Genomic DNA, 12158 nt, shown 5'->3' with positions numbered 1-12158 from the left:
TCAGGTATAGCAAAGAAGAAAAAAATGTTGAGTATCATTGAAATATAGTCTAAAAATAGATATTATAGAGAAACTAAGAAAGCACATTAGAAGCATGTAGATTAGCCTTGAGCATGAAAAGAATGCATCTCAGAAGAAATTATATCTAAGATGATCTATGAAGGATAAAGATAAGTGGGATTAGTTAGTTGCAAGTGGACACGGGCAAGGAGGGATGACAGGAGTAGTCCCACCAGAATCAACAGCAACTGCTAAATGTTGAAAGTGAGAAACAGTGTATTTAGGAAATGAAAATAATTCATAATAGTAGGACTGTTGAGTTCAAAGATATGTTGGTGGGAGAGAAATGAGGTTAGAGAGGTAAGATTGGAATAGAGACATGTAGGAATTGTAAACTGTCGTAAGTAGATTTTACTTTAGAGTCACGAGAAATCATTGATTGGTATTAAGCAAGGGAACAGCATGATTTTGTTTGAAATTGACAAGGATCAGTTGGACTACATTTGCTAAGTGGATTGGAGCAGGGCCAAGTTAGAAGCAGGAGGGAAAATTACAATAAGGCTACAAGAAATGATGACAGCATGACATGTGGTGATGCCAGCGGGGAAGAAGGATTGGGGCCGGTTCATCTACTGGGGACAAGATGTTGTGAATGCTGGAATGGAGAGTGTGGGATGAGAAAGAGCAAAGAATGGGCCCCAGAAATCTGATTTGAGCATCTGAGATGCCACTCACTGAGAAAGGGAACACTTTCTCGGAGAAGCAAGTGTAGAGAGGGAGGCAACGGGTATTGCATTTAGTTTGGATAGGTTGAGATTGAGAAACATACAAGATAATCCCACGCTTGCTTGAGCAAGCAGTCGAGTCTGAAGCTTAGGGGAAAAAAGGAATAGGCCGAGATAAAGACTGGGACATTGGAGTTAATAATATATAGTAATCAAAAACAATCAAGTGGATTATCACCCAGAGAGAATGTAAAGACTGGGAAAAGAATACAGTTTAGATCAGAATCCCCAAAGATACCAGTGTATAAAAGGCAGAAGATTACAGCAAAGAAATCTGAAATGAAGCAAACCAAAAAAACAAAACAAGAAGAGTACAGGTCGGATAAATGGAGGCAGGAATAGGATCATGCCTTTTTGATAAAGCTTGTGGAGAAGATCAGAAATCTCCATAAATGTGTTTTTAAAGTTAGTCTATTTAACAGTTAAAACTTAAGATACAAAGGTCCTCATTCCTTAACTATAATTAACTCTTTTACAATATGAAGAATATCCTCCAACTAATAAAATCAAGAGCAATTTATGAAACATTTATAATCTTTGACATACTTGGTGAACTAAACCTGTGAGAAGTAGATATTTGGGTTCAAATGAGTCACTCAAATGTTCAGTAGGCAAATTCCATGAGGACAAAAATGATCTGAGTCATAAATGGTAGAGTCCCTGAATCAGGAACAGTAAATCAACTTGGCATATGGGCGACTACGAATTTAAGAAAAGCCTCAGAGTAAAGACTCTCTACTTGCAGAAATGTAATGTTTTTGCTTGGTATTTCTGTCACAAAAAAAGTGCTAGACAGATTTTATAGAAATGTTAAAGGATGTGTTTGGAATCATTTGACTTAAAATATAAACGACATGGCAGAGAGCAAGTTTGTGGGGGAAGGGGGCCCCAGACAGAGGCTGGCAGTCAGCTCCCCAGGGCAGATGCAGTCACGGATTGCTGACCAAGCGGTGACTCGCTGGCCATGCCCAACCCCGAGAGCAGAGCTCCAACTGGAGAGACAGGAAAGATTGATTAGTTTATTTATTAATGGTTCGTAAATCTCCTGAGCAATGCTGGACAGTGAGGACTTATAATTAAAGTTATATGAGGCTGAAGTTATTATTCTTTGTGAATATTGCAGTGTAAATAAGATATGTACCGCCTTTCAAAAAAATTATAAAGACAGTTATCATTAATGATTAGCTTTTGGTGTGCTGTCCTTTACTGCCTTAAAAAAGAGGTAGAGAAAGGTTTTCTCTCCTCTACACACGACTGAAGATTATTGGCATGAAAAGTTAGTTTTGATCAACTTTCCATTCAAATTTCTGGTTCTCTTCTTTTTCACTGACTGCTCCATTCAGCAGTGCCTTGGTTACTGTTTCTTTGTCTATAATGAAAATCCACCTAAGGGATCCACATGTTCGTTTTCTTCAGCAGCGTAAGACCCATGCCAAACCTCGGAAAGTCCTGCCTATACTTTCTCTTCTATCTGTGTTTATTTTTTCCCTTTCTGAGAAGTCATCAGTTTTTTTCCCATCATAAGTTTTAAGTAAACCTGAGAACAGTGACTAAATTAATGGTGTATCAACAGGTGTGTGTTTGCCTTGGCAACTTTTCCAAGTCAGAAAAATAAATATTCTTTTTATGACACAGAATCTTCTACACCAGAGCATAAGGTGAACAAATAACCCAATAACTTTGTCATGTATGTTCTAGTGGTAGCTCATTAACGTATGGAAGATCTGTGTTTCAACTCACAAATCTGTGTTTAAATTTGCTTTGCTCAACCTGAGTCATAGTTGGTGTGTTCTGTTAGGACTTTTGGTTTGCTGCTTCTCTCTTCCTACAGCATTTTGTTTTGTCTCATATAACTTTGTTTTTTTCGAAGTTGTTTTGGATATTTTAGCTTTGTTATTTCTCTATAAATTTTGCAATCAATTTTTAAAAAAGATTTTATTTATTTAACAGAGAGAGATAGGGAGCATGAGAGAGAGAGCATGAGAAAGAGAGAGCACAACAGGGGTGAGGGGCAGAGGGAGAAGCAGACTCCCCTGCTGAGCAGGGATCCTGATGTGGGGCTCGATCCCTAGACTCCAGGATCGTGACCTGAGCCAAAGGCAGATGCTTAACCAACAGAGCCACCCAAGCACCCCCAGTTCATCAGTTTCTTAAAAAAAAAAAAAAAAAAAAAAGGCTTTCAAGATTTTGATTGGCATTGAACTGACTCAGTGGATCTATTTGGTGTGAATTGACCTCCAAACAATATTGAGTCTCTGGTCCATGAATACAGTATCTCTTCATTTATGAGCTCTTTGAAATCTTTCAACACTTTTTTAAGGATTTATTTATTTATTTGACAGAGAAAGACAGCCAGCAAGGGAGGGAACACAAGCAGGGGGAGTGGGAGAGGAAGAAGCAGGCTCATAGCAGAGGAGCCTGATGTGGGGCTTGATCCCGTAACACCGGGATCACGCCCTGAGCCGAAGGCAGACGCTTAAAGACTGAGCCACTCAGGCACCCCTTTCAACAGTTTTTTTATAGTTTTTGGCATGTAAATCTTACACATATGTTGTTAGGTTTATCCCTACATAGTTGACATTTTTTGATGCTATTGTAAATGGTACTTATTTAAAATTCATTTTTAAATCGTTCGTTGCTATCCCATAAGGATACAATTGATATTTGAATTCTTGTATCCTTTTTTTTAAAGTTATCTTAATCATTTTATTTATTTAATTTTTTTAATAATAATTTTTTGTTATGTTAGTCACCATACAGTATACCCTTAGTTTTTGACGTAAAGTTCCATGATTCATTATTTGGGTGTAACACCCAGTGCACCATGCAATACCTGTGATCTTGCTAATTCACATATTAATTGTTGCCATTCACCTATTAATTCTAATAGCCTTTTTGTAGATACTTTGTAATTTTCTGTATAGACAGTCATGTCCGATGACAAAGACCATTTTGTACATTCTTTTCCAGTCTGTGCTTTTTTAATTTCTTTTTCTGGCCTATTGCACAACAGCAGCAACATGCTGACGGGGAGTGGTGAGAGCATATGTCTTTGCTTCCTAATTTAAGGAAGAAAGCGTGTAATCTTTCAACATTAAGTGTGATATTAGCTGAAGTTTTTGTTTGTTTTTATAGATATCTCTCATTAGTTTGCTGAGATATTTTGGGGGGGTTGTTTTTTAAAATCAGGAGTGGGTGCTAAATTTTGTCAAATGCCTTTCTAGCAACTCTTGAGATGATCATATGTTTTTTCTCACACGGTCTGTTGATATGGTGAATTACATTGATTGATTTTCAAATGTTGAGATAGTCTTCCATTCTTGGAATAAACCTCTTCTGGTTGTGATGTATTATCATTTTTATGTTTGCCTTAGTCAACTTCCTAATAGTGTATTGAGGATTTTGTGTCTATGTTTCTGAAAGATATTGGTCTTTAATTTTCTTATAAAGTTTTTATGTTTTTTAACTGAGAGAATGCATTGAGAAGTAAATTTTCCTTTTCTATTTTCTGGAATAGTTTGTATATAACTAATTTTATTCTTTAAATGTATTCACTTTGTTTTATTTCCTTTTAAAATGTATTCACCAGTGAATCCACCCTAGCCTGGAATTTTCTTTTTTTTTTTTTTTTTTGGAAAGATTTTTAACCACAAATTCAACTGATTTAATACAAGTGGAGCTATTCAGGTTTTCTAACTTTTTTTTGTTTTAAGAGAGAGGGTGTGTGCATGCAAGCAGGGGTTGGGGAGGTAGAGGGAAAAGGAGAGAGAGAAAATCCCAAGCAGACTCCTGCTGAGCATGGAGCCTGGTGAGGGGCTCAGACCGTAGGACCCTGAGCTCATGACCTGAGCTGAAATCAAGGGTTGGTTGCTCAACTGACTGAGTCACTAGGGCACATCATTTTTTTTTTTTTCGATGATTTAACTCATTATGAATTCAACCTTTTTATCTTTGGTAATATTTTTTCCTCTGAAATCTACTTTTTCTGATTTTTTTTTTTTACTTTTTCTGATATTAATATAGCTATTCCAACCCCTTTTTTTGACTAGTTTTAGCATGTTAAATATTTTTCTGACATTTATTTTTGACATATGGTGTATCTTTTTCCGTAATTTGTATTACTGCATATTTGGTCTTTATATCTAAAATGGATTTCTTATCTTTTTTTTATCCCACTTGACAATCTCTGCCCTGTAATTGGAGTATTTATTACATATAATGTCATTACAGTATAAGTAGATTGAAACCTATCATCTCATAATCTGTTTTAACTTGTCTCACATGTTTTTATAGCTGTTGCTTATTTTCTATCCCTTGCCTTATTTTGGATTGATAATATTTTATTGTCCTACCTTATCTCCATTTGCTTATTAGCTATAGTTTTGTTAAATAGCATTAGTGGTTGCTCTGAAGTTTCTAATATACATATTTACCTTCATAGTCTAACTTGAGGTGATACTATAGTATATCTGTTATATACTATACAAAATATGTATTCCTTTCAATATGGTGGTCTATATACTGGAATACAATTAATTTTCTTATAATCAGTTTAGACTCTTCAGGGTTGCTTCTAAGCTTTGTTACAGCAGTATCAGACAGAAAAGTCTTTAATTTATAGCTAATTTATCCCCATTACTGAGGGAATTCCCTCTGAGGACTCTGCCTAATGTCCTCTTAATTAGCAAGTTTTTCTCCTCTGGCTTTGTGGGTTCTCAGAATTGTTACACTACTCTCTTTTGGTGGCTGTTTCGTCATCTAGTATAATTTCTGTGCGTGCATGTGCAGACCTATACTCAGGAGTCTGAGGACACCCTTTTCCAGCTCTCCGGAATTCTCTTCCTTCACAGCACCCTCTTCTTCCAGTAGTTTGCCCTGAACACCAAAACCTGCTCTTCAACTCGGGAAAACCACTAGACTCCATTTTGCCTTCGCTCCTTACCTTGTAGCTGTGACAGCCTCCAGGCATTGATCTGGGGCTCTCCTAAAGTGTCCTCCTTTGTTTTTCTTTTCTGAAGGATGACTGTCATTCCTACCTGCTGTTCAAAGTCTGAAACTATTTATAAAAACATGTGTTTGTATGGTTTCTAGTGATTTTAGGTGGAGAGTTAATCTAGTCCTAGTTTTTTCCATTGTTGTCAAAGTGGAAGTCCTTTTTCAATTATTATAGGCACATAAAAGGATTATTTGTTTAATATAATATCATTTCATATAGTTCTAATAATAATCCAGCAACTGTGTCAAAGCGTCTTATAAGCTTTAGTAGTTTATCTTTATAGTCTCTTGGGTTATCTATTTCAAAAATTAAATTGAATGTTAATAATGTCAGTTTTGTCACTTCCTTTCTAAATCTTTTATCTATTAATTTTTATTTTATTAATTTTTATACAAATTAGACAGTGCCTACTAAGTCAGGAAATTACATTTAAAATGTGCTCTAAAACAAAGTCAAATTAGAAAAAAGTTGTATGCATGTTAAAGCTTTTGGTAGTTTGTTTTTTTGGGTTTTTTTGCACTGTGCTAAAAATCAAATCTATCTTACAGTAAGACAGTGTGCTGTCAACCTTAAAAATTAAACAACAAAGGTTATTGAGCTGCGAATGAGTTTATTTGAGAATAGCAAAACAATTGAAATTCAGGACATGCAAACTATGGCAAACCATAGACAAGTCTGGAGAACAAAAAAGGGGAGCATCCTTTTATAGAGGAAAGGAGGAAGCTGGAAGAAGTTGTTTTGAACAAAAGTTCGTGGGAGGAAAATGAGAGTTAAAGTGGTGGCGGCTTCTCATTGGCTACCAGGGAGGGCAGCTTGCGGTTGCCGGGTCAATAGAAGATCTTCCTTCTTCCTCCTAGACTGTGTAGTTGTGACAGGTGGTAGTGGGTGAGAGCTCCCTCTTCATGACTCCCTGACTCCATTTTGAATGACGTTTTCTTTATTCATTTTCACATTTTCCCTTTTAGATAAAGATTGTTCCTTGAAAGCATCACTGATGAGGAGTCAGCCTTTTCATATTTAGTGGGTTTGTCCCTTGATGCCAGGAAGGACATTTCCTGGTTGTCATGTCCCATATTGAAGAACAGTCAGAGAAATTGGAAAGTGTTTAAGGCCACCCTGAGTAACAAGGAAGGGCAGGAGGAGAACTCTGAGGCATTTCCTGTTTATAAGTCTATATCTTCTCAAGGTTGTAAGTGTTAGAAATCACCTTTGAGCATTGAGACAGAATCACCCTATTGGGTACATTGTTTTTACAAAGGTTTGGCAGGTAAAGTTCTTAAATGACTATATGAAGCAAAATTAGGAGCAGAATAATAATGGTCCTAAACCAGGAGGCCTAACCTGAAGGTAACCAGCTAAACAGATCAAAGACCACGGGTCAGGACACCTGGGTGTCTCAGTCAGTTAAATGTCCCACTCTTGGGGTTTTGGCTCAGGTCAGGCTCTCTGGGTCATGGGATTGAGCCCCGCTTCAGGCTTCACACTCAGCACACAGAGTCTGTTTGGGATTCTTCCCCTCTTCCTCTGCCTACCCCTCTGGCCCTCCCCCAGCTCATGAGAGCATGTGCTCGCTCGCTCTCTCAAATAAATAAATAAATAAATAAATAAATAAATAAATAAATAAAATCTTAAAAATAAAAATAAGACCAAGGGTCAGTTAAGTTTTCTCCTAACCTGGGATTAAAAATATAAAAATAAGTTATTCTAAGTTCCAGAGGTTACCCTCTTAGTGGTGGCCTAGGAAATAGGAATGATGGCATTGTCTTTCCAGGCTAATGCCAAAGTAAAGGAAAGAAGCGGAAGATGAAAGGGGTTTATGTTAGTTAAAGTACGAAGTCTTCATCATGTCTTCGGCATGATACAGATGAAAGAGACATGAAATAATAAAGTAAGTTCTTCATGGGAAATTTGGGAGCTTTTGCTTTATACAGGCATATACAACCTATTCTAACTTGAAAAACATGTTTTATCAAAATTTTCCAGTAGCCAGTGTACAATATCATCCCATTGGTTTTGTAGTGATCTAAGAATTAAGGAAAATTCATTACTACAAGGAGTCCTTGCTGGTTTCATGTTCTCCACAAGAGTCATTAGTGAAAACTGGCTTTAAACTGCATAGAAGCCATCTCTAATAGTAATTTAATGACATATCTCACCATGACATAACACTTGAGGTTTGTTTTCTTTTTAAATACGAACAGCAATCATGTCACTAGGCAACTAAAAAATTAAGCTTCAAAGAATAAACATCCTTTTGAAAATAAATTTAATTTCATTTTAACCTGGAGACAGAAGATGCTGTTTGATAAAGATATAACAAAAGTTGTTGTGTATGCTTTAAATAATTTCACTTGTGGGTATTAACATTTTGAATAGTTTTTAAAATATCATTGTTGTATTTAAAATTGGGAATTTACTGTCAGACCTACAGACAAAGTCTTTATAATTATTTTTCTTCTTAATGTTCCAGCTTCCCTCTTTGTATAATCAGCTGATAATTCATATGAAGAGTCAATCCAATTTGTACACATTGTTCTTTATATACACCATGACATCTGTATTATCTATTGTAGCTTTTGCTTTTTAAAAGACATGAAAAATAATTCAAACGATTTTATATTTAAATAAATGATGCATTATTACTTTGATGAAACAGGTTATAGAAAGTAGTTGTTGAAATTTATATTTTAAGGATTTTTAAGAGGATGGCGACTAACATTCTTTGTCTTCAATAAGGAGTGTTTGAGCAGAAACTTAGAAAATTGAGATCAACAAAGTGGGAGAACTTCCTACCAAAAGAAGTTTGATATTGAATTTCATTTGGGTCTCTGCAGATGTATGTTAATATTTAATATTTAAGTATTTACCTAGCTTAGATGAATATCCCAGTTNAGTACAAAGATGGGCTTCAGAGATTATCTAGGCACTAAAATATAGAAAGTTAAAAGTACAAAAATCATCTAAGATGTTATAAACCCCTCAGGTTTAGATAAGGAAAGTAAGTTCAGAAGTTTAAGAAACTTATCACAAATGATTTACCTGGTTTAAGCAAAATTCACATTAAAATTGCACATTGCATTTTGTAAAAGAGAAGAGTGGACCCAGATAAATGTGTAGTTTTAGTCCCCAAATCAGTTTCACAAGTATGTTCTTCTTTACTGGGTTTCGAATGAGTAATACACTTCCAGGTGCTGTTACACTGGGAGTCCAGATGCAGTTGTCAGTCTGTCCCTTTAAACTTCCCGATACAGTTGTGTGATTTAGAATAAAAGCCTCCTTCTGAAGATCAGCCTCAAGCTGAATTTAATCTTAGGGCTTTGATGGACTTAGTCTATGAATGAACTTGGATACTCAAATATTAGAGTTAGAAAACAGTATTTCTGGGACCAGGTGGGAGCTTTCCTACAGACAGAAACCACAGTCTTTCTGGCTTGGTTTTTATTTTAGTTGTTTGTTTTTGAGCATCAGTTGTCCAGTAAAAAGAGATATCTGGAGTAATCTTCTCCAAGAAAGACAGGGTTCAAACCTTATAGAAACACTAGTGGTTCAGAAGGAAGACAGTTTCTTGAATTGACTTGAAGGAGGGGGCACAGCTGTCTAGCATGATGCTAACTCTGTAACATAAGTGATATACTCGGGTAACGGAAGGCTGATGATCATTGTAGTTTCTGTGGGAATCCTTTATCAGGCACAGGGAAGTTGTTTAATTTGACAGTGGTTGAACAATCTGTGATTCATAGCTCTACAGACAAGAGAGGATGTAATTTTCTGGTCTTCATTATTGAGATCAATAAGCAAATTGTATAGAAGGACATGCATGTCTGAAATAATGAAACAGAGTTGCCAGACCTATTTTCCTTATTCCTTCTCTTTACTTCACAAAAGACCCCAGAAAGATGGGATTTGAAAATAAATACATACATACATACATACATACAAATCATCCCTGTTAGTTATTTATGTTTGGTGAAGCATACTGCACATAACTTGAGGTGTATGGAAGAAAGTGCATAATAAGAAGCTATTACCTTTCTAAGGTTGGAAACAATGAATATGGAAAGCAGTGCAGAAAATGTATAAGATGTGATGGCATGTGTGTCTGTAGGGGGTTGAGTGCTGGGGATGGGAGGGAGCAAAGGAAGCCAGATATTTTATTGAAATACGGCATAAACTAGAGGCTGAATTATTATGCTTAAATTCTCTCTTCCAAACCCAAGTCACCATATGCTGACTATATTCCACTTTTTTGCTTCCTAAATTATGCAGCAAAAAATGCTTTGCACATAAATCATATTTTGTTAAACTCAGCTCCGAGTGGGTTCATGTAAATTATTTTAAGTCCAATCTTAACTTTTTTCCCCCTCAGAATGAATTCTTCATTTTTACCACAATCTATTTCTTTTTTTTTTTTTTTAAGATTTTATTTATTTATTTGACAGAGATAGACAGCCAGCAAGAGAGGGAACACAAGCAGGGGGAGTGGGAGAGGAAGAAGCAGGCTCCTAGCGGAGGAGCCTGACGTGGGGCTTGATCCCATAACGCCGGGATCACGCCCTGAGCCGAAGGCAGACGCTTAACCGCTGTGCCACCCAGGCGCCCCTACCACAATCTATTTCTTAGTGTTTTAATTTCATTTTCACGGACTTTGCCAGTTACCTAACACGCTTTCGTGAACAAATGTTAGGAAGTAAGAAGTGTTCTTCGTGAAGGGTGTATTAAACACATCAACTCTCAAATTAAATGAGAAAATATTTTAAAAATGGATTATATTTCTTTCAAACAACTTATAGATGTTTCATGGGTATGGATTTTAAAATGATTGTTAATACCATTTATTTTAAACACAATGTTTCGTTTAAGATTACCTGTTCATACAACAAAACGTGAGTCTGCCCAAATGCACATCTGTGGGGTCAATAGTACAATCCTAGGATGATTTTAATATGGTAACAGTGTGGAAGAAAATGGCTCTGTGATACAGCATACTTTCCAGAGAGGAAAGCAAGCTGCCCAGGCAATTAAGAGGAAGTGTGAACCTCACTTTTTCCTATTGTCCTTAAAGGAGCTACTTATTAGCACAAAAGGAGTACATTGTAAACAAAGCAACATGCATCGTATCTGCATTTCAAATTAGAAGAGATGTTTGGCATGACTTAGCCTGACCGCATTCTCTTACCATTAAAGAAACAAAGGATTAAAGACGTGAAAGGATTAATTCCAGGTCACAAAGCAGCTCTAGAACTCAGGTGTCCCAATCCCTGCCTTTGAAGGAAAGGACGGAGCCTGAGGATTCAGACAGAGGCGGATTTGGATGTTGGCTGTGTGAGCTGAGACACACCTTGCCTGACTTCTCTGGACCAGTCATTCCTCATCAGTGATAAAAAACAAATACAGATAGTAGTTCCTATATTTTAAGTTTGCTTCAAAGATGAGAAATGTACGTAAAACGTCTCACTGAGACAGGCCCCAGTGCATGTCACGTACTCTGGAAGCGGTGCCTGTGACGGCACATAAGCATGGTGTAAACTCGGTCAGAGGAAGAGAAATGCTTACCGATGAATTAGCCTTTTTTTCTTAGCTACTGATTTTATTTATTATTTTTTATTGAAGTATATTTGACACACAAATTTATATTAGTTTCAGGTACACACTATAGTGATTCAACAAGTCTGTGCTGTGCTCACCCCACGTGTAGCTCCCCTCCGTCACCATGTAACACCATTACAATACCATCGACTATATTCGCTGGTCTGTGCTTTTTATTCATGTGGCTTACTCACTCCATAACTGGAAGCCTGTGTCTCCCACTCCCCTTCACCCTTGTGGTCTATCCCCTACCTTCCCCCCTCTGGCAACCATCAGTTTGTTCTCTGTGTTTATGTTCTGTTTCTGCTTTGGTTGTTCGTTTGTTTTGTTTTTTAGATCCCACATAGAAGTGAGATCATCTCTTTCTGTCTGACTTATTTCACTTAGCATAATACCCTCTAGTTCCATCCACGTTGTTGCAAGTGGCAAAATGTCATAAAAAATGCCTCAATACACATAGGGGTGCATATATCTTTTCAGATGAAGGTATTTGTTTTCTTTAGGTAAACACCTGGTCCTTAGCTACTTATTTTAAAACCATTAATTAAGACTGGCCTTTTTCCAGGCTCCCTGGACAGATAGACATACTGAATAACTAAAATTACAATTCATTTTCTAATCTTTTCCCCGTGATATTGATTTAGCCTGAATAATTTTTGTCAGAGACTAAAGGACAAGTCAGGAGACTGAGTCAAGGAAAGTAGACAATGGGATGCAACTGCCCCCTAACTATTTTAAATTGCCCCCAAACTATTTTAAATTGGTAGAAGAATGAGGCAGTCCCCAGGCCC

This window comes from Ursus maritimus, unplaced genomic scaffold (genome assembly GCF_017311325.1).
Source record: "Ursus maritimus isolate PB19 unplaced genomic scaffold, ASM1731132v1 scaffold_28, whole genome shotgun sequence".
Classification (NCBI taxonomy): Eukaryota; Metazoa; Chordata; class Mammalia; order Carnivora; family Ursidae; genus Ursus; species Ursus maritimus.
The sequence above is the reverse complement of the archived record's forward strand: the minus strand, read 5'-3'. Positions refer to the sequence as shown.